The sequence below is a fragment of the Helianthus annuus genome, chromosome 2, assembly GCF_002127325.2.
Source record: "Helianthus annuus cultivar XRQ/B chromosome 2, HanXRQr2.0-SUNRISE, whole genome shotgun sequence".
Taxonomy (NCBI): Eukaryota; Viridiplantae; Streptophyta; class Magnoliopsida; order Asterales; family Asteraceae; genus Helianthus; species Helianthus annuus.
This window is the reverse complement of record NC_035434.2, coordinates 168,119,020-168,146,854: the sequence shown is the minus strand read 5'-3', so window position 1 is coordinate 168,146,854 and position 27,835 is coordinate 168,119,020. Positions and strand designations below refer to the sequence as shown.

The 27,835-nt window shown below is 41.2% G+C and overlaps 1 long non-coding RNA gene and 1 pseudogene across 1 annotated transcript; both read left to right on the top strand.

Moving 5' to 3' along the window:
* The first annotated feature begins 8,709 nt into the window (after nt 1-8,709).
* Nucleotides 8,710-26,387, top strand: LOC118486473 (annotated as a pseudogene).
* LOC110907589 lies at nt 20,701-21,737 on the top strand. The gene is made up of 3 exons (XR_004884077.1): nt 20,701-21,321; nt 21,411-21,518; nt 21,599-21,737. It is a non-coding gene; the product is annotated as an uncharacterized LOC110907589 (long non-coding RNA).
* Nucleotides 26,388-27,835: the final 1,448 nt, after the last annotated feature.

Sequence of the window (27,835 nt, the reverse complement as noted above, 5' to 3'; positions counted from 1 at the left end):
ATTGTCCTTGTGACTAGGCCTTATGTGCTATTATTTCATAATTTAGGGTAATAATAAAGATCCTAAAATTTTAACAAATTAACCTAAAATGGCAATTTAAAACCATGGTTAATAGAATAAGAAATACTGTAAAAACCTCTAAATAAAAACCTTGCCCATTATTTTATATGTAGCAATTGAAGCTACATGGCGGGGTCGGATGAAGTAAATAGCCATCCGGTGGAAAACCATGATAACGCCAGAATACAGTTGACTTGTGCGGAGCTGCAAGCACTAGTGGACAACGCCGTTGCAAAAGCTTTGGAGAGGCAGAACAGTGAGTCCTCTAGGACCCAAAGTAGAACCATGTCTACACCTCATTCCAAGCCAAAAACCCATTCTGAGGCTCATAGCAAACCACCCTCTGTCCAGCCTAAGTCTAAGAAGGATGAACCTAAGAAGGATGATGACCGACACTCATCAAATGAGAACAATGTTCACCCCAAGAAAATAGTGTTCGATGATGCACCCCGCTCTAAAGGATGCACATACAAGTATTTTGTATCATGTAAGCCCTGAGATTTCACTGGGGAAAAGGGCTATGTGGATTGCATGACCTGGCTGGATGAAATGGACACTGTGGTGGACATTAGTGGTTGTGCTGAAAGGGACATGGTAAAGTTTGCATCCCAGTCATTTAAGGGTGAAGCCCTAGCATGGTGGAGGTCATTGATCCAAGCCTCTGGAAAAGTTGCTTTGTACAACATGTCTTGGGAGCAATTTGTTGCTCTTATCAAGGAAAACTACTGCCCTTAGCATGAGGTTGAAAAGATAGAATCTGATTTCCTATCGCTGGTCATGAAGAACCTGGATTGCCAGGCTTATCTCACAAGTTTCAACACCCTGTCAAGATTGGTTCCGTACCTTGTGACCCTGGAACCCAAAAGGATCGCACGTTTCATTGGGGGTTTGGCCCCATAAATCAAAGCTAGCGTGAAGGCCTCTCGGCCCACTACTTTCAGATCCGTAGCTGATATATCTCTGTCTCTCACTCTGGATGCAGTGAGACAGAGATCATTGAGAAATGCTTACACAGAGAAGAGGAAACGTGAAGATGATAATTCACGTCGGTCAAGCAAGAAGCATAGGGGGAACCGTGACCACAAGAAAGGGTCTGAGACCAAGAAAGATGGGCAACAATCGGGTGATAGGCCCAAGTGCAAGATTTGCAAGAAGCACCATTTTGGAAGGTGCAAGTATGAACAGAAATCCCAATCCCAGCCGAAGGCATGCGGGATTTGCAAGTCCTCTGAGCATAGGACCCTTGAATGCAAGAAGTTAAAGGATGCAACTTGCTATAGTTGCAATGAAAAAGGGCATATCAAGACCAACTGCCCAAAACTGGCGAAGAAAGCTGAGGAGGGGAAGAAGACCAACGCCAGGGTCTTTCAAATGAATGTTCAGGAGGCCATCCAGAACGACAACGTCATAACCGGTACGTTTCTCATTAATGATGTTTTCGCAAGAGTATTGTTTGATTATGGAGCAGATAAATCCTTTGTAGATAATAAGTTTTGTGAGTTGTTAAGATTACCTGTTAAAGCCTTAAGTGTGAATTATGAGGTAGAATTAGCTGATGGGACTATGGAAACAGTCTCGACTGTGTTAGATGGACGTGTTATATCCATTAGGAACCACTCTTTTCCTTTATCCCTGTTACCCTTTAAGCTAGCCGGATTCGACATAGTCCTAGGCATGGATTGGTTATCGCGTAACCAAGCTCAGATAGTGTGCAATAAGAAACAAGTGGTGATCAAGACTCCGTCTGGTGAACCACTTACCATTCAGGGAGATACTCAACATGGATTGCTTAAGCAAGTGGCTATGCTAAAGGCATCCGGATGTTTGAAAAAGGGTTGTGTCATTTATATGGCACAGGTAACCATTGGTGAGGAAAGACCCAAGATTGAAGATATTCCAGTCATCTCTGACTACCCTGATGTTTTCCCGGAAGAACTACCTGGTTTGCCACCAGATAGACAAGTGGAATTCAGAATCGGCATCATTCCAGGAGCAGCTCCTATTGCAAGAGCACCATATAGATTGGCACCAACAGAAATGAAGGAATTGAGGACGCAGCTAGATGATCTGCTAGCCAAAGGTTTTATTTGACCTAGTTCGTCTCCATGTGGAGCGCCAATCTTGTTCGTCAAGAAGAAAGATGGTTCGATGCGTTTGTGCATCGATTACCGTGAGCTTAATAAGGTCACTATAAAGAATAGGTATCCTCTGCCCAGGATCGACGATCTGTTCGATCAGCTTCAAGGAGCAAGCTACTTTTCCAAGATTGATTTAAGGTCAGGCTACCATCAATTGAAGGTCAAGGATGAAGATGTACACAAAACTGCGTTTAGGACTCGTTACGGTCATTATGAGTTCCTAGTGATGCCTTTTGGGCTCACTAACGCACCTGCCGCATTCATGGATCTCATAAATCGCGTCTGCAAGCCTTATCTAGATAAATTCGTCATCATCTTTATCGACGACATTCTTATCTACTCGAAGAATCAAGCTGACCACGAGAAGCATCTCCGTTGCATTCTGAAACTGCTACAACAAGAAAAGCTCTATGCCAAATTTTCTAAATGTGAGTTCTGGCTTCGAGAAGTCCAATTTCTTGGACATGTTGTGAGTGAGCGTGGTATCCAAGTAGATCCCGCTAAGGTTGAAGCTGTCATGAACTGGCAAGAGCCGAAGACGCCTACAGAGATTCGCAGTTTCCTAGGATTAGCAGGATACTACAGACGCTTTATCGAGAACTTTTCAAGGATCGCAACACCCCTAACTCTTCTCACTCGCAAGAATAGCAAGTTCAATTGGGGGCCTAAGCAGCAAGAATCCTTCGATATTTTGAAACAGAAGTTGAGCAATGCTCCAGTGTTGACGTTGCCTGAGGGAATTGAAGAGTTTGTAGTTTACTGTGATGCATCACACACCGGGATAGGTTGTGTGTTAATGCAAAAAGGCAAGGTCATTGCCTACGCTTCGAGACAGTTAAAAGTGCACGAGAAGAATTACACCACTCATGATTTGGAGGTGGGTGCCGTTGTATTTGCACTAAAACTATGGAGGCACTACTTGTATGGAACCAAGTGTGTGATCTATTCTGATCACAAGAGCCTTCAGCATCTGTTCAATCAGAAGGATTTGAACATGAGGCAACGACGCTGGATGGAAACTCTGAACGATTATGATTGTGAAATAAGATACCATCCAGGCAAGGCTAATGTAGTCGCAGATGCCTTGAGCATAAAAGAAAGAGTGAAGCTAATAAGGATCAATGCCAAGAGCATTGAAATCAAGAACAGTCTGAATGAAAGGTTGTTAGCTGCACAGAAGGAAGCTGTGCCAGAAGCTAACTATCCTAATGAAAAGCTCGGAGTGACTGAAGAACAATTATCATATGGCAAAGATGGAATCCTGAGATTAAATGGAAGAATATGAGTTCTTATTTAGGGAGGACTTCGAGACGTTATCCTTCAGGAAGCCCACAGTTCCAGATATTCCGTTCATCCTGGAGCGGATAAGATGTACCAGGATGTGAAGGCAAATTATTGGTGGATAGGCTTGAAGAAGTCTATGGCTACCCATGTAGCCAAATGTCTGACGTGTGCTCAAGTCAAGGCTGAGCATCAGAACCCGTCAGGTTTGCTACAACAGCCTGAAATTCCCACTTAGAAATGGGAAATGGTGACGATGGATTTCATCACCAAGTTGCCTAAGACACAGAAGGGAAATGACACTATTTGGGTGATAGTTGATAGACTGACTAAGTCAGCACATTTCCTACCCCTTAAGGAGACTTACAGTTCGGACATGTTGGCCCAACTGTATGTTGATAAAATCGTATCCCTACATGGGGTACCAGTGTCTATTATATCTGATAGGGATACTAGATACACTTCGCATTTTTTTAAAAGTTTCCAACAGTCTCTGGGCATGTAATTAAATTTTAGTACGGCTTACCATCCTCAGACGGATGGGCAAAGTGAGCATACCATCCAGACCTTGGAAGACATGCTTCGTGCATGTGTGATTGATTTAGGAGGTAGTTGGGATAGGCACCTACCCTTGGTCGAGTTCTCCTACAACAATATCTATCATACCAGCATTCAGGCTACGCCTTTTGAGGCACTATATGGTAGAAAATGCAGAACACCCATTTGTTGGGCAGAAGTAGGAGATACTCAATTGTCAGGTCCCGATCTAGTCTTTGAAACGACGGACAAGATTGTCCAAATTCGTGACCGCCTGAAAGCTGCCCGGGATAGGCAGAAGAGCTATGCTGATAAAAGGCGAAAACCCCTCAAGTTTGAGGTTGGTGATAAAGTTTTGCTCAAAATATCACCCTGGAAGGGGGTGATGCGATTTGGTAAGAAAGGTAAGTTAAGCCCGAGGTACATAGGACCATTCGAGATCATCGAATGTGTTGGGTCAGTGGCTTATAAGTTGAACTTACCTGAAGAGCTCAGTGGTATTCACTATGTGTTCCACATCTGCAATCTTAAGAAATGTCTAGCTGATGAATCACTAGTCATACCACACTCAGATGTGCTCATAGATGAAAGCTTGAAATTTGTGGAAAAACCTGTGTCGATTGAAGAACGACAGGTAAAGAAGTTTCGAAGGAAGTATGTGCCTATTGTCAAGGTCAAATGGGATGCCCGCAGAGGTCCCGATTATACGTGGGAGTTAGAGTCCACAATGAAAGAAAAATACCCTCAATTATTTCTGTAAATCTCGAGGTCAAGATTTCTTTTAAGGGGGTGAGGATGTAACACCTTGGAAATTTCTGCCCAATAAAATAAAGACACGTGTCAAGAGACAAACGTGTCAGAAACCCGGATCAAATAAAAAGATGTATGGTAGGATTTTAAAGAGGGTGTCATGTTATTAAAAATACCTCTGAACGACCCAAGGGCGACATGTTATTAAAACACCTCTGAGCGACCCAAATTTATAAATCTCAAGATCCTTAAATCGTTTGATAAACATCTTATATATTAACCGGTTGTTTTCTAAATAATTAAAATTCCATCCTTTATATGGAAATTGGGTTATTAGGAATGTTACTACCAAAAATTCTGATTTAAATCCTGGTCTAATGGGAATTTGAAAGTAGTAAATTAAACTTGTTCAACTATTATGAGAATCCAAGACTTGTTCTTGTAATTTCCGTCACTTTAAACTCTCACATGGATCCAAAAGCATGTAAGGGACTTGCAAGCATGCAATGGCTGAGCTAAAGGACCCACAACTGAAAAGGATAGCATGTGAATTCGGACTTGTAAGTTGCATGGTCAACCTTGGAAGTTTGTAATTTTTGGCTTCTGGCCACCGGTTACGGAACGTATGGTTTTAAGCTTACGGTCCGTAAGGTGCACACCTGGGCGATTTCAGCAAAGGTCGGTTACGGACCGCAACCAATTCAGCATAAGGTCCGCAAGAGGAGCATACTAGAGCTTAGGCTTACGGTCCGTAAGCCTGTCGCTGGCAGCAGAAAATGGACAGCTGCCTGTTCAGCCTGTTGCACCGCCTTATTGAGATGGTTTTCGAAACAAGGGACTTGCTAGGCAGTATTTAGCCACATAGGGACATCTGGGATGATCTTGTAACTATCCTAGACTACCTTGGCATGATCTTGAGCTCCTTTGTTCACTATAAAAGGACTTGAGTTGTGACCATTTTTCCTTGCTCATTCACATTACACTCAAGGCACTCTCTGGAGCTACTCTGGACAACAAACAAGTTCCTCTTAAGTCCCTAATCCTATTTAGGATCTTTGTAAGTAATCCTAACCATTCATAATTAAGTTTAGCTTAGTTAATTAGCTAAAAGTCAAACCGTCGTAATTAAGGTTTGACTTCGAGATTAGTCCATAATTACTCAGTCAAATCTCGAATTAAAAATACCCATAAGTAGGTAATTATGTGGGTAACAAACCCTTAAAAGGGTGTTTCCAAATTCCCACTCTAACCATGATAATTGTCGAGTCAAAGCTTACTTTAAAAAGTCAACAGAATGCTTACTTTCAAATTAACTCATAATTAGCAATGTAGGATACATGCAACCTGTTTGATCATTAAAATAACTTGGTAACTAATGTAAGAACATGTTCCAACATGTTCAACTCGACAATTTTCTGTTTAGACCCAGTTTGGAACCGAAAGTCGCATAGTTTGACTTTCGCTTTGACTTTCAGTTCTGACCCGTTTTAGTCAAGTTTAGGATTGCCTTAAAGCTTCTTTTGGACCTAGTAACATGTTATTATAACCCTCTGTGATTATACGGCTTGGTTCACTAGTTGTCTAATTATTATGCAAGTTTCCGTTAAATGCCCATATGTTGACCATTATGCCCAAATGACCATAGAAGGTGATTTTTGAAAATATAAAAGGGTAGACATCTTAGTTACTGAATTATAAACTTGTACCCGAAATTTGACATCTGTTTGAGGTCTAGATTAAGAGTTATGCTCATTAGCGTAATTAGAAGCTTTCTTAATAATTAATTAGCATAATTAGCGTGTAGCCTATCTAAACCCAAATTTTTATAACAAACTTTATACCCACTGACATATAATAATATTTTGGGATTTTTAGAGATTTTTATTTAATTTTAGGCTGAGCATAACTTAGAGTTTTAAGCTTAATTCGGTTATTGCCGGTTATGCCCTTTTAGGCTATAAAATGAGTTTCGTAAATCCTTTTGACCACAAATCTTTTTCTACTGATTTATTATGATAAATATATTATTTTGAGCCTTCTGAAAATTTTCAAAATATCAGCTTTTCTTTTAAAACCCGGAATTGGCTTCAAATCGCCTTTTTAGGCATTTTTACGAAATAGTATGTGTCAAAACTAGTTTATATATATATGAGTTAATACCTACTGATATACTTAGTAAAATTTTATATTATAACAGTAAACTAAAGTTTGAAACTCAGATTTCCAGTTTTGACCTTTTAGGCTTATGTGAATTTACCAAAATGCCCTTTCGGTGCATAATATGGCTATAATTAATAAAATTCACATATAATTGATACTATACTGTTATAACCTAGTTAACTAAATATATTTACTAATTTATTCAGATATATAACTCAGATTTCTAGTTTAACTCTTTTATACCCTTTTAAATGACCAAAATGCCCTTATGAGGCATAATTTGAGATTTAAAATTATTTGGGGCATAATTGGACATATCTTACTGATGTCGCAACATATTTAGTGCATATAACCTCAGGAAACTTGTATATGATTTATATGGTTACCCGTTACGCATTTTTCGTGTTCGAATCGGCTTATCTAACTAGTTTACGCATATTAGCCGAAACGGGTCAAACCATATCATCTTTGTCTCAAAATCCAGAATGTGTTTAGTTTACCCATATTATACAAGTCTCCAAAATTGTTGGGTCTAAAATCACATTCCTTCCCGCTTGGTCGGGAAATTGACCCTAACTCATTGGTAGTTGGGTATTATCAATGTGACCCGTTTAAAAATTGGTTTTGTTTGTTTTACGCCTTTGGGAGTTTAATGACCATGTCCCGGATATCCTTGGCATCATTCATGAAATGGCCACGACCTTGACACGCGGGTGTAGGCGTACACCTGACAATGTGTCCATATTTTTAAGGTATAACCGTTGGTTTCCTGCCGCGGACTTATACTATGTGGCGTGTCTATTAATCTTAAACCCGGCACGAACCGGGCCACTAAACGCATAACAAACATGTAATTCTTTTACAAGTTTAATTTGATTAATTATCCCAAGTTATAAAAAGTTTTGTGCCATGTGCATTCAAATCAATTTTTTTAAAAGATTTTCAAAATGAGTCAGTTAAATTGTATTTACCAGTGTAAACTGACGTATTTTCCCTAAAAAGATTAAGTGCAGGTTCTACACGTAATAGGCTGGCCACTCCTTAGCATCATTAGAGTCTCGCAAGCTTTGGGATGCATTTATCTGTTGAACAATTACCTCTTTTATTCCGATCCGCCTGTGGATCTATTTCGACTACTTGTGATACTTAGATATTACATTTGATGGTTGAAGTAAATCTATTTTTATTGCTTCCGCTGTGTATTATAATTTGTGTTGTTTGACAATGATGATATCAACTACGTCACGATAATCCCCCACCGGGCCCACCGGTGACACGTGGAAATTTGGGGTGTGACATTAGTTAATCATGACACGGGGCTCCATCCACACCCTCCAAATTAAGACCATGGGGTATGGGGCGTGGGTTGAAGAGAAACGCCCAAGTCACCACCCCGGGTGGGCTTGGGTTTGGGCGTGGCCCCATTGGCGTGGGATTTAGCCCGGGCGTGGGGCGGGGCTACCCACATGATATGGTGAAACCTCATTGGCCAAGAGCACTAGCCACGCCCCACCATACCCCTTTGAAATTGGCTTTTGGTCTTGGGTGCCCCATACTCCACGTGTCGCACCATGCCCCCAACCCACGCCCCACCATACCCCACGGTCTAAAGGGGGGCACGATAAAGCCCCATGCTGATATGGCGATGACGTGAATCCTAGTTGGCATGATAAAGCCCAAGGGGGCTCCATCCACACCTCATAGCCTAAGGACATATATGATATTTTACCAACAAGGGTAAATTTTAGGTTTTGTGTTGGGTATATATATGATATTTTATCTAATGCTTCGAAGTGGCAAATCAATACCCAATATCGACCAAAAAAGCATGAAGATCACTGATGCACCGCTCTTCACAGGATGGATCCCTGCATCGAAAAGATCTTAATGCCCGCTGCTCACGTCACCTTACACGATGTCGACCTCCTCCTCAATCAATGGGTAAATTCATGTTTTTTGGTTTACCTGTAGCTGTTTGTGGTTAATTTTGAATCTCTAGGTTTTCTAGAATGAGTTTAGGATTTATACTAGCTGGTTATTGTTTTCAGTCGATATTGTTGAGTTGTTATTTGATCGACTGATTGCAACTGTGATTGAATGTTCAGAGTGTTTTTTAGTGTTCTAGATGTTATCACTCACTCACTTGTTGATTGATAATACATATATATTTTAAATGTTAGATATAGGTGGATTGAAATTTAATTTTTATAATTAGTATGGAATGAAGGATTAACAGATCTGGATGAGATGTGTGCATATCATTGAAGTCTTCGACTTATTGGTTCAACTTTTGAGTCTGATTCAGTGTGTGTGTGTGTGTGTGTGTGTATATATAGAGGCCGGTTAACGTACAAAATGCGTTAACGTACGACGCGTATGCGAGGCATTATCAACATGCGAATACTTGTAAGTAACATGCGAATTGGGTTTTTCATAATAACATGCGAAATTGTATGGGTTTCCATACAACATGCGAAATTGTATTTTTCATTTGAACATGCGAGTTGTACTTTACTTTTGTTTTTATAACATGTGATATTTTTAGCGGGTTTATAACATGTGAACTTGCCTCGCGTACGCAGTGTACGTTAAGGCATATTGTACGATATACTTTATATATATATATATATATATATAGTGAAAGTGTATTGTACAATTTTGCTTAACGTACGCTGTGAAAATATAGCATGCGTGATTAGTTTTATAACATGCGTGATTAGGTTTTTTACCCCATGCGTGATTTCTGATTTTGTACATGCGTGATTATGGTTTTCATTTTCAACATGCGTGATTAGGGTTTTTTAGTTATATAACATGCATAATTTCATCTCGTACACATCGTACGTTAAGAAATATTGTACGTTAACCAACCCCTATGTGTGTATATATATATATATTAATCATAGAGTAAAAACTAACATAAACTCGCACTGAAATTTGCATGATATTGAAGCTATAGAGAGAAGTTTTAGTTAAATATATAGATCTTAAATTTTTAATCTAAACTAAGTTCAGTAATGATGCCCTGCAACCATCTCATAAATTAGTGTTTTTTTGTATAAAATGTTTTTTTAGTCTTCTTTTTATTTTCTTCTTCTTTTGTTTCTCAGACTTGCAAGGATGTTGCAGGGCCTCTCTTTGTGGTTAAGAGGTGGTAGTTGATTCAAATTATGCTATCTTGTTACTTTCTGTTTCTTTTTTGCCAGTTGTGATTTCCAAGGGTCCCGATTCATTATGGCATATAATCTCTGATTATGCATTATATGTCAATGACACTTAAGACCATGTGTAGTGGAAGGGGAAGATAATGCCCCCACCCTAGAGCGTTTTTGCGCCATGTGGCGGTCCAGTCAGCAAAGGGGTATTATGTTAAAAAGGGTGTGGTGGGGATGTGGGTTATGGGGCATTATGTTAAAAGGGGGTATAAATATAATTAAACAAAAAAAAACCTTCAAAAAATGCTATTGGCCAATTCTCCTTCATACAATACCATTTCAGCGTGATTCAAAACACACGGCCGGGCATTTTTTGAAAGAAAATGCCCAAACACGCCGGCGGGGGTGGGGGCAGTGGCGTTTTTGGGCGTGTTTGGGGGGAGAAGACGCCCACTACGGGTGGTCTAAACAATGTTTTAAAAACCGGACCGGGCCGGCCGGGATCCGTCACCTCCTCCGGGCCGGTTCATACCCAAAACCGCTTTCAACATCGGGCCGGGAGCCGGCGGTCGGGCCGTCGGGTCTACGCTTTCAATCAGGCCGGTTGTTGTTAAAGATGCTCAGATCTGTGTATATGCTGAACTTTGACCACCGATGAGTATGGAAATGCTAAATCGGAAGCTGCTAGTGTTTTTCGTCTTGATCAACAATGGGTATGTTCTGAAATCGGATTATCAGATCTTGTGTTGGGGTTTTTATGTCGATCGGAGGTGATTGGTTATGGCTGACAATGGATTTAGATTTTAGAGTTTTAATGGAAGGTTTATATGTCACACCCCCAAAATCCACCCGCGGAGTACCACCACTTGGAGGCGTGACTGACCAGGATCAAGCCATCAATCATATCAAACATAGCATTTAATAATAAAAGTAATCAATGTAAATCATCGTGACATGACTGATGTTCCAAAACCAAATACTGTTTAAGTAGCGGAAGCAACATAAAGTAAACCCAAATTAAGTTATAAGTTCAATAATGTTCATGACCCATCTGCCACAACGACCTGCTCCTTCCTTGTGCAAGCTCCAATATGTACCTAAGGTCCTGCAAGGCATGCAGCAAATAATCAACAAACTAGTTGAGCGAGTTCACAGAAAGTAAGTTCATAACGTAATGCATAAGTATAGCTAGTGGGGGCTTCCCATACTAGTGTGTACTAAAGGTGGGGGCTTCCCATGCTTATCCTGGCTAATGAGGGCTTCTCATTAACGGTACTTACTAGACTAACTTCCGACCATGTGTTCTTCTTTACCGAGAACAGGAAAACGTACAGGGTCACGTAGGCTTTACGTGACGTGCCCTTCCCCGAGGACAGTGGTACGCGTGGGGGCTACGTAGGCTTTACGCAGCGTGGCCTTCCGTCCTGGAAGCCAGTGAATGGTATTGGGTTACGTAGGTTTTACGTAACGTGTCCTTCCCGACCCGGGAGACATATGGCAAAAGATCTGGGTTACGTAGGCTTTACGTAACGTGTCCTGACTAACCTGAGGACGATGGTCTATAGTCTGGTATTATGCGTAAGTACGAGTAATCATTCCACATTCATCATATCCAACCCAATTCCCAACCCGGGAATCCCATGCCTTGGCTGTGTGAACTCACCTTGGTTTGCTCGGCAGATACACAAGGAATATAAGTAGCAAGTAAATGGTCACTCACGTCCTATCATGGTTATTATACGAGTCAGGTTTGTATATAGCACGTATATAGTAATCACGTATAGTCATGGCAAACATGTACGCACGTAAGCAGATAAGACATAGCATGCGTGATCCAATTGTCTAAGTCCAATCATACCCGGCCCAATGACATAAGCAGCCCAATAACAAAACAGTCCAGATTCTCAATCGGCCCAAATAGCAAACACATACAAGTCCATTAATAAACAGCCCATCAAATCATTGGGCCCGTGACAGTGAAGGCCCAATAGTGCGCATGTGCAACGATGGTCTCGACTCGCAACGGGGTTACGAGTCGCAACGGGGATCTCGAGTCGTAACAAGTGGTCTCGGTTCATCCCGGTCTGGTTACGAGTCGCAATCTGACTCGCAACCGTGGTTGCGGTTCGTGCGGTTGTGGTCTCGAGTGGGGTTCCGACTCGCAACGAGTGATGCCGAGTCGCAACCGCGTGTGTAACGACTTTCCTGATTTCATGCAATTCATTTAGGCAATTCAATCATCGTTGACAGTTTTCAAAAATCAATTATCAACTAACAGTTTGCCATTCAAGAATTCATCGATCAAACAGGGAAATAAATCATCAATTCTTATGAACCCTAATAATCACACTTATGAACAATAACAATAATCATAACACTCAATCATATTATGATCCGATTTCATGAACATTAAACTCGAATTGCATAACTTCACAGCCAATCAACAAGACATTATCATTAACATCATCAACAACAAATCCGGTTTTATATCAATCAATACGAGGACCAACATAACCACAATATCTAACCGGCCCTAGTTCATCATCACGCAAATTCTAATCGGTTCGATCTAGACATGTAATCAAAACATCACTTAACACACAAGCATAAAACATCATACTAACCGAATACTAAATCATGCAATCCGATTTATCATGGCATCATCTAAGCATATAAAACACAGAATCATAGATGATATACTAACCGATTACAAGTAACGAGATGTGACCCGAACAAGAGGGTGATCGGATGGCCTTGTGCCGTCGGTTCCTAAACAAGCCGAGAGAGAGAGAGACGAGATGGAGGAGCTAGGGTTATGTGTGTGTGTTTGTGATTTGCAAAAGTGGTAAAACAAAACCCCTAACTCGGTTTTGTGTGTTGCGAGTGGGGAGTGGGCCGAGCCCACTCGGTTACCTAATGGACCGAATGTAAGGTGTAAAGCCCAAAGGCTTGTGTGACCGGTTTATCGTGTGCAGTCTGGGTTCGGTTCAATTAACATACAACGTATATCACACAATACACATAACGACATCTCATAAATCACGTAATATTCATTAGCTCAAAGTGTCACATAAACACGTAACGTTACATCAAAGCAAGTCGAAAGTTCGAGTTGTCACATTATCCCCAACTAATTGGAAATTTCGTCCCGAAATTTGGTATGCACTCACTGAGGAAGCTAGGTAAACTGTACTGTTCACTGATTTTCCTGGGGTGTCACATCCTCCCCCCGTTGATCTGGAATTTCGTCCCGAAATTCCGAAGTAGTAGCTTCAGCCTCAGTAGTGGTTGCCTTGTTCCCGAATAACTGGGGGTACTTTTCTGTCATCCTGTCTTCGCGTTCCCAGGTGTACTCTGGGCCACGTTTGGAGTTCCAACGAACTCGGACAAGAGGGATTCTCTTGTGTTTGAGGACCTTCACATCCCGGTCCGTGATTTCTACTGGTTCCTCGACGAACTGCAACCGCTCGTCGATAGTGAGTTCCTTGAAAGGAATGATGAGGTTTTCGTCTGATAGGCACTTCTTTAAGTTTGATACATGAAAGACATTGTGAACTGCCCCGAGTTCAGCTGGTAGGTTTAACTTGTAGGCTACCTTGCCAATCTTTTCTATGATTTCGAATGGTCCGACGTATCGCGGATTTAGTTTACCCCGTTTGCCAAAACGGACCACACCCTTCCAGGGTGAAACTTTCAATAAAACCCGGTCCCCGACCTCAAATTCCAATGGCTTTCTACGCTTGTCCGCGTAGGCTTTCTGACGGTCGCGTGCTGCCGCCATGCGTTGTCGTATCTGTGCTATCTTTTCTGTGGCGTCCACTACAATTTCTGGACCCGTGATCTGACTATCCCCCACCTCTGCCCAACAGAGAGGTGACCGGCATTTACGCCCGTACAATGCCTCGAATGGAGCGGCTTGAATGCTGGTGTGATAACTATTATTGTAAGAAAACTCCACCAAAGGGAGGTGCTTTTCCCAGCCGTTGCCGAAATCAATGACGCATGCCCGAAGCATGTCTTCAAGAGTTTGAATCGTTCGCTCAGACTGCCCATCCGTCTGAGGGTGGTATGCTGTGCTCATGTCTAGTCGTGAGCCAAAAGATTTATGCATTGCTTGCCAAAGTTCTGACGTGAATCGTGCATCGCGATCCGAAATGATAGATGTGGGCACCCCGTGCCTCGAGACAACTTCTTTAAGATAGACGTCTGCAAGTGTGGAGAACTTGTCCGTTTCCTTAATCGGTAGGAAGTGTGCAGACTTGGTGAGTCGATCAACTATGACCCATATCGTATCGTTCCCACGCTGGGATCTAGGTAGGCCTGTAACGAAATCCATGGAAATTTCTTCCCATTTCCACTGTGGTATCTTAGGCTGCTGCAGTAGGCCAGCTGGTTTCTGATATTCGACCTTGACTCTCGCACAGGTCAAGCACTTTCCAACGTACGTAGCGATGTGGGCCTTCATACTAGGCCACCAATAAGTAGTGCTGATGTCGTGGTACATTTTATCCGACCCTGGATGTACCGAATAGCGAGACTTGTGTGCTTCATCCATTACAAGTTCGCGTAAACCGCCATAGAGAGGGACCCAAATCCGGCCCGTTACATAGTAGGCGCCGTCTGCCTTCTGTTCCATTTGCTGTCGTGAGCCGCGTAAGGCTTCAGCCTTGACGTTTTCGGGCTTCAGTGCTTCTGTCTGAGCATTTCGTATCTGTGTAGGAAGGCTAGACTGAATCGTAAGCTGTAGCGCTCGCACGCGCCGTGGTAAAGTGTCTTTCCGACTGAGGGCATCAGCCACAACATTGGCTTTGCCTGGATGATACTTGATAGCGCATTCGTAATCGTTAAGTAACTCGACCCATCGTCGTTGACGCATATTTAAATCCTTCTGCTTAAGAATATGCTCGAGACTCCTGTGATCGGTGTAAATCGTGCACCTGGTACCGTACAGGTAGTGTCGCCATATCTTAAGCGCGAAAACAACAGCTCCCAACTCTAAATCGTGCGTCGTGTAGTTGCGTTCATGAACCTTGAGTTGACGAGAGGCGTAAGCGATAACCTTGTCGCGCTGCATTAACACACATCCCAGTCCCCGAATGGATGCATCACAATAAACCACGAAATCATCTGTGCCCTCTGGCAATGAGAGGATAGGTGCACTGCAAAGTCTATCCTTTAGATGCTGAAAAGCAGTCTCCTGAGGCTCTCCCCAGCGATAGGTAACACCCTTCTGTGTCAGTAGCGTAAGCGGCTGAGCAATCTTCGAAAAGTCTCTAATAAACCGTCTGTAGTAACCTGCCAGACCCAAGAATTGGCGTATTTCCGTTGGCGTACGCGGTGCAGGCCAGTTTCTGATCGAATCTACCTTGGATGGATCGACATGGATCCCATCCCTGTTTACCACATGGCCTAAGAAGTGGACTTCACGAAGCCAGAAGTCGCATTTTGAAAACTTGGCGTACAGTTGCTCCTTCCGAAGGAGTTCCAAAATAAGGCGAAGATGCTGCTCGTGTTCCTCCTGACTCTTTGAGTAAATCAGGATGTCGTCGATGAATACTATAACGAACTTGTCAAGATAGGGTTTGCACACCCTGTTCATCAGATCCATAAATACGGCAGGCGCGTTCGTTAACCCAAACGGCATGACAAGAAACTCGTAGTGACCGTAACGAGTTCTGAATGCTGTCTTAGAGACGTCCTCCTCCCGGACTCTCAGCTGATGATAACCAGACCTCAAGTCTATCTTCGAATAGTAGCACGACCCTTGCAACTGGTCGAATAAGTCATCTATGCGTGGAAGAGGATAACGGTTCTTCACCGTCACCTTGTTGAGTTCACGGTAGTCGATGCACATCCTGAACGTACCGTCTTTCTTTTTCACGAAAAGTACTGGAGCTCCCCAAGGCGAAGAGCTTGGTCGAATGAAACCCTTTTCCAAGAGTTCTTGCAGCTGTTTTGACAATTCCTCCAATTCCGATGGAGCTAGACGATATGGTGCGCGAGCTATGGGGGCTGCTCCTGGAGCGAGCTCGATCTGAAATTCGACCTGACGATGAGGCGGTAAGCCAGGTAAGTCTTCAGGAAACACCTGAGGGTAATCACGTACAACTGGAATGTCTTCCAATTTCTTTTCCTTTGCTGAGGCGTCTGTAACAAGAGCCAGAATGGCTGTGTGCCCCTTACGTAAGCATTTCTGAGCCTTCAAGAAAGAGATGATGCCCACCACTGCACCACTCTTGTCGCCTTGAACTTCTAGAGGTTCCTGACCAGAACGAGGAATACGAATAACCTTTTCGCTGCATAAGATTTCTGCCTGGTGTTGGGATAACCAATCCATCCCAATCACGACGTCGAAGCTACCCAAAACTATGGGAATGAGATCAATAGAGAAGGCTTGACCAGCTAGGATAAGATTACAACCCTGAACTACGTGCGTGGCTTCTAGACTTTTACCGTTAGCTAACTCGACTACATGTTTGGTGGGTAAAAGTGTTGGTGCACGTTTTAGCAGTTGACACATTTTCACAGACATATAGCTTGTATCCGCACCCGAATCAAACAAAACAGTAACGTAAATATTGTCAAGGAGAAACTTACCCATGACAACGTTGGGATCGTTCACTGCGTCACCTCGACCTAGCACGAATGCACGACCACGAGCTTCATTGCCGTTGTTGTTGTTGTTTCCACCGTTGTTGTTGCCGTTGCCCTGGTTATTGTTGTTGCGATTCTGGTTCAACTGAGGGCAATCGCGTTTGAAGTGACCTTCGGCCCCACACTGGAAACATCCCCGGTTTCCACGCTGTGGCTGCTGCTGCTGCTGCTGGTTCTGTGGAGCTGGTTGCTGAGGCTGCTGATTCTGATTCGCAGGACGGGGGCTCCTGCAGTCTTTGGCCTCGTGCCCCATCTTAAGACACCTTTGACAACGACCCTTGTTACATGGACCGTGGTGATGCCTGTTGCAGTTGTGGCACCTAGGTTGACTACCCTGATATCTCCTCTGTCTGTGACTACCAGAGGATTGCTGACTGGGGCTCTGGTACTGGTCAGTCTTCTGTTGCTGAGCTTGAGACTGAACGGATGCTGAACCTTTACTCGAATCTCCATCCCATTTCCTTTTACTGTCACCAGATGTAGCAGGAATAACTGAGGTGGTGACATTAGCAGTAGCATTAACACGCTTGGGCAGTTTATTCTGATCCACTGCCTGATCGGTGATACGGTGAGCGAGACGCTGAATTTCCTGAATGTTTTCGAGGTTAGCCGACGTCACGTGGCTCTGAATTTCTGGCGCTAAACCCTTGAGATACAACTCAATGCGCTTGTATGGAGGGTCCACCATAGTAGGACACAGAACGGCCAGCTCATTCGACCGTTTGGTATATGCTTCGATTTCCGATCCAACCATTTTCAGGTTATAAAGCTCGTCTTCCAGCTTGTGTATGTCTTCCCGCGTGCAATACTCACGCTTGATGAGTTCCTTAAAGTCGTTCCACGGGGTGGCGTTAGCAGCTGCCAACCCTAAGATCTGAACTTGGGCGTTCCACCAAGTCAGTGCTATTCCTTCCAGAGTACCGGTGGCAAACTTGACCTTGCGAGCCTCAGGGCACTCGCACATTTCGAATACTGATTCTAGCTTCTCGAACCAGTGGAGGAGTCCAACCGCTCCTTCTGTACCGCTGAAAGAGTTTGGACGACAGTCCATGAAGTTCTTGAATGTGCAGACAGGCTGCTGCGCGTGTTGACCTATTGTGTACGAATAGGACGAAGTTAAATACGAGAGTTAATGTAGGATCTAAAGATCCTAGTGTGTGCCTATACTGCAGGATATACTACCTGCTTGAGCTGCTGCAACTGCCGCAGCAACTTGAGCTTGAACAAGAGCCTCTAGCTGGGCTTGTGTCATGTTGATTCGTCCAGACATGATCTTCATAGTAACAAGTAGCATACGTAAGAATGGTTCGCGAGTAGGGCGATGACAGAAAAGCGTAGGCATATAGGTGTTCTCATGAAATCAAAGCATGTGTATCTAAGCGTAATGCGAGCAAAGTTCTAAACAGTTCTAGCGAACAGGCAATAAACATAACCTTATTACCTAGGATGTCGAGTCTTGCACGTGGAGCGAAGCGTCGTTGTGGATCATTGAGAGCACTGTTCTGGTTATAGTCCGGTTTTAATAAAAACGTTTTCCCATATTAAAACCAAGTTCTCTATAACCAATGGCTCTGATACCAATCTGTCACACCCCCAAAATCCACCCGCGGAGTACCACCACTTGGAGGCGTGACTGACCAGGATCAAGCCATCAATCATATCAAACATAGCATTTAATAATAAAAGTAATCAATGTAAATCATCGTGACATGACTGATGTTCCAAAACCAAATACTGTTTAAGTAGCGGAAGCAACATAAAGTAAACCCAAATTAAGTTATAAGTTCAATAATGTTCATGACCCATCTGCCACAACGACCTGCTCCTTCCTTGTGCAAGCTCCAATATGTACCTAAGGTCCTGCAAGGCATGCAGCAAATAATCAACAAACTAGTTGAGCGAGTTCACAGAAAGTAAGTTCATAACGTAATGCATAAGTATAGCTAGTGGGGGCTTCCCATACTAGTGTGTACTAAAGGTGGGGGCTTCCCATGCTTATCCTGGCTAATGAGGGCTTCTCATTAACGGTACTTACTAGACTAACTTCCGACCATGTGTTCTTCTTTACCGAGAACAGGAAAACGTACAGGGTCACGTAGGCTTTACGTGACGTGCCCTTCCCCGAGGACAGTGGTACGCGTGGGGGCTACGTAGGCTTTACGCAGCGTGGCCTTCCGTCCTGGAAGCCAGTGAATGGTATTGGGTTACGTAGGTTTTACGTAACGTGTCCTTCCCGACCCGGGAGACATATGGCAAAAGATCTGGGTTACGTAGGCTTTACGTAACGTGTCCTGACTAACCTGAGGACGATGGTCTATAGTCTGGTATTATGCGTAAGTACGAGTAATCATTCCACATTCATCATATCCAACCCAATTCCCAACCCGGGAATCCCATGCCTTGGCTGTGTGAACTCACCTTGGTTTGCTCGGCAGATACACAAGGAATATAAGTAGCAAGTAAATGGTCACTCACGTCCTATCATGGTTATTATACGAGTCAGGTTTGTATATAGCACGTATATAGTAATCACGTATAGTCATGGCAAACATGTACGCACGTAAGCAGATAAGACATAGCATGCGTGATCCAATTGTCTAAGTCCAATCATACCCGGCCCAATGACATAAGCAGCCCAATAACAAAACAGTCCAGATTCTCAATCGGCCCAAATAGCAAACACATACAAGTCCATTAATAAACAGCCCATCAAATCATTGGGCCCGTGACAGTGAAGGCCCAATAGTGCGCATGTGCAACGATGGTCTCGACTCGCAACGGGGTTACGAGTCGCAACGGGGATCTCGAGTCGTAACAAGTGGTCTCGGTTCATCCCGGTCTGGTTACGAGTCGCAATCTGACTCGCAACCGTGGTTGCGGTTCGTGCGGTTGTGGTCTCGAGTGGGGTTCCGACTCGCAACGAGTGATGCCGAGTCGCAACCGCGTGTGTAACGACTTTCCTGATTTCATGCAATTCATTTAGGCAATTCAATCATCGTTGACAGTTTTCAAAAATCAATTATCAACTAACAGTTTGCCATTCAAGAATTCATCGATCAAACAGGGAAATAAATCATCAATTCTTATGAACCCTAATAATCACACTTATGAACAATAACAATAATCATAACACTCAATCATATTATGATCCGATTTCATGAACATTAAACTCGAATTGCATAACTTCACAGCCAATCAACAAGACATTATCATTAACATCATCAACAACAAATCCGGTTTTATATCAATCAATACGAGGACCAACATAACCACAATATCTAACCGGCCCTAGTTCATCATCACGCAAATTCTAATCGGTTCGATCTAGACATGTAATCAAAACATCACTTAACACACAAGCATAAAACATCATACTAACCGAATACTAAATCATGCAATCCGATTTATCATGGCATCATCTAAGCATATAAAACACAGAATCATAGATGATATACTAACCGATTACAAGTAACGAGATGTGACCCGAACAAGAGGGTGATCGGATGGCCTTGTGCCGTCGGTTCCTAAACAAGCCGAGAGAGAGAGAGACGAGATGGAGGAGCTAGGGTTATGTGTGTGTGTTTGTGATTTGCAAAAGTGGTAAAACAAAACCCCTAACTCGGTTTTGTGTGTTGCGAGTGGGGAGTGGGCCGAGCCCACTCGGTTACCTAATGGACCGAATGTAAGGTGTAAAGCCCAAAGGCTTGTGTGACCGGTTTATCGTGTGCAGTCTGGGTTCGGTTCAATTAACATACAACGTATATCACACAATACACATAACGACATCTCATAAATCACGTAATATTCATTAGCTCAAAGTGTCACATAAACACGTAACGTTACATCAAAGCAAGTCGAAAGTTCGAGTTGTCACATTATATTTGTTTATATAGAGGTTCTGGTGAAGGTGAAAGTAAATTTGGTATTGCGAATGATGAATTTGAAAAGTCAAAAGTTTATATCTATACTATTATAAAAAGGAGAAGTGATGTACAAAAAAGTAATTTGACCAGGGGTACACATTTTTAAGAAGCATGTACAAGGGACTGCAAGCTGGAAAAAGAGGAAGTTCATCAGATTTTTAAGACGCTCCAGGGGTATAATGGGTAATTTGGAATCCATAACCTTAATTGCAGGAGAGAGAAATGACACCGTCATTTGGAAAAACGCAATAAACCCATTGATTCCCTTTCTTCCTTCACTTTCAGTTACAGTTTCAACATAAATAGAAGGGTGTAAATCTAGGAGTCTCGCATTCCCCATTATCTTTTGGCTTCTGCGACTCTTACTTCACCGTCATCTTCAATCGTTGGTTCACACAGAAGACGACTGGTGGATTCTAGGCAATGACGATGAACACCAGGCGGCGATGGTGGGTCGATTTAGTTTACGCCAAACCTCAGTCATGCCTTTTTGTTGGTTCCATACGAAGGTGTTAAGGTAATGCGATTTTGTATATGAGATAGGCAATCATTATTGTCTGTTATGGGCTCAATTTTCCTTGTTTCTGATTTAGGGTTTCTAAATATGCTTTACGACGATTTGTTGAGTTTGAAGAGATAACTGGTGTTCACAATGCAATCAAGGTTTGATTTTATATATTTAAATCTTCTAAATATGTACTGAGTTTCTAATTTTTGTTTCTATTAGTGAATAATATTTATCATTATTCTAGGTCTAAGTAGGATGATTGATGATTGTCGGAAAAAAGGTGTCGAAGGTGATTGGATCGTCAAAAGAGATTTCGCCACCATTTTTTTCAGATGTAGCTCGTATGCATAAGGTCTGTCACTCAGTCTTTATTGACTAAGTATGTTTTATATTGATTATCTATTTACTATTACGAATTTTAATCATACGCAGGATTTTTATGAGACATAAAGGGAGCAGACATCTTGGAACACTTGAAAGGCTTTCTTACTCATGATGTTGCCATGACTCTTGCTGTTGTTGCTCTCTATGCGGATGGCCCTACAGCCATTAGAGATGGTATGCCAATAGTGAGGTATCTTTTTGTGGTAAAATTGGGTAACTGGTCAAAATCTTTAGTTCGGGTCGGGTTTGACCTCCCAGAGTGTTTGTCTTTTTCTTATTTACGTTAATAATTACTATACTAAACACGATTGCAAAATCTATTTTATTGATAATCATCTAATTTTTGTAAATGAAGCAATTTAGAAAGTTGTAAATTGCTTAAGCATACTTTGGGTATCTCTTCTTAGAGAAACACACATAAATTTATTGTCATTTTCTCCGGTTACATACTACATGGGGTTCCTCGAATAAGAGAGAGAGACCGATAGATGACTTTGTCACAGGTCTTAAGCAGCTTGGTGCAGATGTTCATTGTTTTCTCGGGACGAACTGTTCACCTGTGCGTGTAGTTGGAGGTGGCGGCCTTCCTGGCGGAAAGGTACAATTTTGTTATTTTCTTCAATCTCTTTCTTTATTTTTATATTACAGTTGTTTGTATTGTATCAAATTAAAACAAGTCTTAACAGTAACATCAGGTGACATTTTCAACCAAATTGCTTTAAACAGGTTGATTGGGATTATGCGTCTTTGTTGATGGAGTTCTTCAGTGATTTTCTAATATTAATATTAATATTTAATATAAAAAACATATCTCTCTTTTCAGGCGGGCTGGTTTTGTTGTGTCCCAACCTGATCAAATTGCAGACCTTTTAAGGAGCCATGAAATGGAGGTTTCAACCCTAGCTAACTTTTCAACTTTAAAGGTATGCACGTTTGATATCATATTAATGGAGTTTAATACGATATGTTAGAAACATTCTAATATTTTGGTATTTGACAACTCGCAGGTACTCACTGAAAATGATCTTGCACCAGTTGGATGTGCAGTGGCGCTTGTAAATGAAGCACTTTCAGTTTATCTGAATATTCAAGGAGCTATTGATGTTAAAACGGAACGAGAAAACCTCAACGCTAAGTTTGCAGAATTACAGAACTAAGCATACCTCTACGAAATCTTATGCAAAGTTATATTAGTACGGTAATAATTTAATTTTTTAATAAAAGTAATTTGAAAGTTATATACTTTAAAAATATATTTTGGGTGATTTTTCACCCATTTTACTTGTTCTTTTCTCAATATGATTTGACCCGTTCATTAGTAAACGGGTCGGTTGTACCACCTCATTGGTTGACGTCTCCCTATTTGAGCAGGCAAAAGGATAATTTAAACAAGGTGATGGGTGCCAAGGGGTACAAGGAGAAGGTGCCAGCTCATATCAAAGAAGAAAATGTTACAAAACTCGCCTCATTAATGCAACAACTACTCTCTATTGATGAAGCCACTCAACACATTGAACGCAAGTAGCTGTGAATTCAGAAGTCTAAGTTTGAACATTCTTTTTCATTTCGGGTATTTGTTTTTTTAGGTCTCCAACTTTATAGATTTGAAGTGAATGTTATGCATTCATTCATATTCAACACAAATCATTTTTTATACATTATAGTGATTTAACTGTCAACGCATGGAACTTAGGGCTCCGGCCTCTAGACCCCTTCTAATGGATAAACTTTCTATATAACTAAATTGGATATAAACCACCCATGAAATCATCATATTACTAACCACCTGGTTGTCAGATGCAAATTATGTACTTGCCGCATATTGTCGACTCCGCGGCAACGCGCGGGTTTCCCACTAGTTGTAAATTAAAGTCAAGTGTATGACACCTCAACTTGGAAATGTTGTCAATTCCAATTACATTTAAATAAAGAACTTGAAGTAAATAATGGTGATTTTTTATTTAAGGCCATTAAATCATATTTTTGCATTTACTTAAATCCTATACATTTTTATAATATTTGTAAAACCATCCGGTTCTTACATCCGGTTGAACCGGTCCGACCAGTAGACCGGTAAGGAGACCGATTCGACGTCCGGTCCGGTTCTGAGAACATTGGGTCTAAGTGTTGAAATCTTCTGAGCATCAGGGACAAGCTTTTGATTGATTGCTTTTATGTGGAGTATGACAAGGATTCGATTTAATATATTATATCTTCTTCACTGTAATTACAGGACCATTTAGCCGAGGTTCCAGTTTATAGTAATGAATCGACGAAGTACATGCATGCTTCCTATAATATTTAATAAGTATGCTGCTATTTTTTTTTTGAATGACACTGTTTGTTCTAGTACAAATGTGGATTCATATTAGCGTGCTTTGGTTTCATGATTTTTGACAAAATTTTCTAATAATTAACAGAAAACTTTGTGGAGAATCTGGTAGGAGAGTTTGAGGTTGAAGTTCAAGTTTCAACTCTGCTGTACCGAAATGCTTCTCAAGAAGTGATTGGTTTTTGGTTCAACACTAAGCGTGAGTGTCAGGGTGTTGCAAGCCTCTTTACTAGGTAATTAATTTTTTTTTTCTGTGCTAGTTTTACTCTCTTTTACCGTTCATTAATGCAATAATAATTAGACACATGGTATTTGTCTCTTAAATCCAACTATAATGACACCTGCCAAGGCTGCAACAGTACAACCAATTGTTATGGAAGTCATCAAGCCACGAAACATAGAGTCATTAACCTGAATATATACATATATAATTGTATATTTCTAGTTTATTTTGTGACATACTTGTAAATGGTTTAGTACTCTGTCATGGTTTACACTAATACATGGTTTTCATGATATGTTTGAATGCAGTTGGCAGAGATATACTTGTTTAATAATCATCCTTTTTTTAATTTTTTATTTTCCAGAATACGTGGTTCATATTCAAAGGTTCCCCAAAAACAGAAAGTGAACAAAAGATAGCTAATATTATTATGATTTATAATCTTCATCTAATTCAGTATGCATATTGATGCTCTTTGTGCTATATACCTTTGTTTTCTTCATATTGGATGCCAAGATCCTATAATTGTTTTAAGTTCTATTAACACCTTTAGATAGCTGACTGCCGAAGTGCAAAGCTTTAATGTTTTCAATAATCTTTTTTTAAGTTAAATGTTTCAAGAGGTTTCGGTGAATTGTTTTCCAATTTTAGCCGTTTAACCCATTGGAAATAAAATATAGCTTGAGTCGGCCAATTCATAAGTATAAGTAAACGGGTTGAAATTACCACCTTTAATTCTCGGTTCTCGTTTGTCTTTTCATGTTTTAAGCATAGTTATTAAAAGCGTTAAGCGCACTCAAGGCGCATAGGCCTCGCTGGGGCCTAGGCGCAAAAAAAGCGCGGGCCTGAGAAAAAAAAAGCGTACAACAAAAAAAACATAAAATATTTTTATATAATAGAAAATTAATACTATTCTTCAAATAAAATAAACTAAAGCTATTATATAACATTTAATATCGTCTATTTAGTACTAAAAGTTATAAAATGCTAGTTTATTAGTGTAGAAAAGTAGTTTTATTAGATAAAAGTAGAAGTCTAGCTAGAATCTTGCCAGAATTTAGAGAATTTGGCCGAAAACTCTCAAGAATCTAGGAATCTCGCCGGAACCTGTGCATGAACCATCACTTGGAGAATTAAAGCGCAATTGCCTTGACTTAAGGCGCAACTGCCTCGCCTCGCTAGGAAATTGGGTCTAGGCGCAAGAGGCGATGACTTTTAACAACTATGGTAATAAGTCATTACATTTTTTTTTCTTTTTGGTTAACGTTTTGTTGTGTAGTGAGGAGATTGAGGAACTTGAACGACGACTGGAGCTGGGGTTGATCATCTCTCGGTCTACAGATGTACCTGAGGGTTCTTTAGTTGTCAGCCCCTGTAATGTATACATCTACCAACACATATCTCTAATTTATGTTTGATTGTTATGTGGCGACAATATGACTAGGGGAAATTTTTGGATATGTGTGTGCCGTAAAAAGTGACTGTGATAATGTAACCAGAATATTAAATAATAATAGTAAAAATTGTGGTGTATAAGCTAGTGTTTGGATGTGCTTCTCTTATTTGAATCAGTGATAATGAAATAAGGGTAATACCATACAAAAACCAACCAACATACTTTCTGTTTTGCTTGAAAAAATCCCTCAACTAAATTTTGACTTGCTAAAGCCCCAAACTTGTTAAATTTATACAAACCAGTGGAGTAATATAATAGCAAATCCTGATCACTTGAGGGTATAAGTGTCCCAGTTTTGTTAAAAGAAAGGGGTACATAGGTAAATTGTCTGTTTTGTTGTAGCGGGACTGAATTTATTTTATATATATAAGGATATCCAAACATACATAATCTGATTCATAAAACACAAATCTAAACACACCCCTAAGTGCTTTTTTGTGTTATATGCCATCCTGTGAATTGTGGGCACACCCGTGTATATTATGCATCCTTCTGAATATATGGCGGCTTATTATTGTACATCGATTTTTTACCGCAGACTGCTATGAATTTGGGACATAATAATTGCAGTAGCTCAACAACAATTCCTTTATCTTCTCGTGATGCACCAACACCTGTGATCAACATTCGACCATTGAAGACACCCTCATCCACCTCGGTCAACAACAACAATCATTTGATGAGACAACCCTCAACATCTGTGCCATTTGCCGCCCTCCAGCCGCCGCCACTGAATGTACAAAAAAGTGTTGGTGTTTCTTTGCTTCAGCCATTCCCGCCGCCGTCACAAACTCCTAGTTTTACTTCTGTTGTGTTTTATAAATAGTTGATCAGAGAAGAAGTCCGAGATTCACTTGTGATGCTTTTACGGGTATTGAAATCTATCTATTCTATTATATTCTATTCTATTGTGAAGTGGTCAATTGAAGGATAATTATAAGTACTATAAAGAATTTATTTAGAATTAATTCTCTCAAACATTTAACCTCTTGGAATTTTTTTTTTTTTTTTTTGTTTGAGCAGGATGACCTGTTCGTCGACATGCTCCGTCAAAAGCTTTGTTGAAAGTACATCAATCATAACATATTCGAAGAACTGCTTGAAACTGTCTATTGATTTTGAAGACTTATATGTTGCTTTTGAACACTGAAGGTTTATTGTGCTTGCATTGTTGTCTTTTGTTTTCAAGTGATGGTTTGTAATGCTTCATACTTTTGGCTGGTCACATCTAACTGTAGGCAGATTGATTGACCATTTGGGTGTTTAGGAGAGTGGGGGTGGTCACTTGTGATAGAATTCTATCAGTCACAATATCCAATCAACTCCTGCCATGTCATCAACCACTATTCTATCACTCACAAGCATTTTGTAGTGGCGGTGGTCAACACTAGTGATAGAATTCCATCACTCACAATTTTTTTTAATTTTTATTTTAAAATTAGAAATAAACAATAAAACACTAAATTATAAATTTCATTAAAGTTAAAAAATAAATTACATAGCAAAATAAAAAAACAACTAAACATTGGAAAAAAAAAACTTAAATTAAACGGGTGGCATCTCCCAACCCCACCTTTCGCAAATCTCGTGCTTTTGTTGAAGTACAACCGTCTTAAACGGTTCGTCGAGATGGGCGTGCGGCTCACACAAGATTTTTAAATCATTTTGTCTTTCTACCGTTTTCAAGTGGCTCATGTACGCCTGCTCGCGTTCAACTTTTACGGACATAATTTTTTCTTTTCTTTGTTCGGCCTTGTTGCATTGCGTCATTTTCGCCTTTTCGATTATAAAGATCGACTCCGCCACCGCTTCTTTTCCTTTGCTTGACGATTCACCACTTCTCTTGCGGCGTGGCCTTGTTGGCGTATCTTCTTCAACGGGGTCGTCAACGGGATGATCGGGTTCGTCAATGGGGTCGTCGTTTAAGTTCATTTGGGGCAAGTTATCCGACGCGAAAGTCGTGTAGTTCCCCGAATCGGAGGTCTTTGATCTTTTCGGACCTCCTCTTTTTTTGGAGCCGTAGGCCCAACCACGTCGACCAAATCAACCGGGACCCATTTCGGGTGACGTCTCGCAACCTCCCATGCCACCACGTGTGGAAAACTCCTCTTTTTGTAGAGTTCGCAATACTCTGCGGTGGCTTGTTGCATGATTGTCGACTCGCTCGCTCCACTTTGTGGATTTTGGCTCTACACAAAATATAAAAAGTTATGTATTTTTTTTTAAATTCTGTTTTCTGTTTTTATTAAAAATTACTGTTTTTTGGTTTTTTTT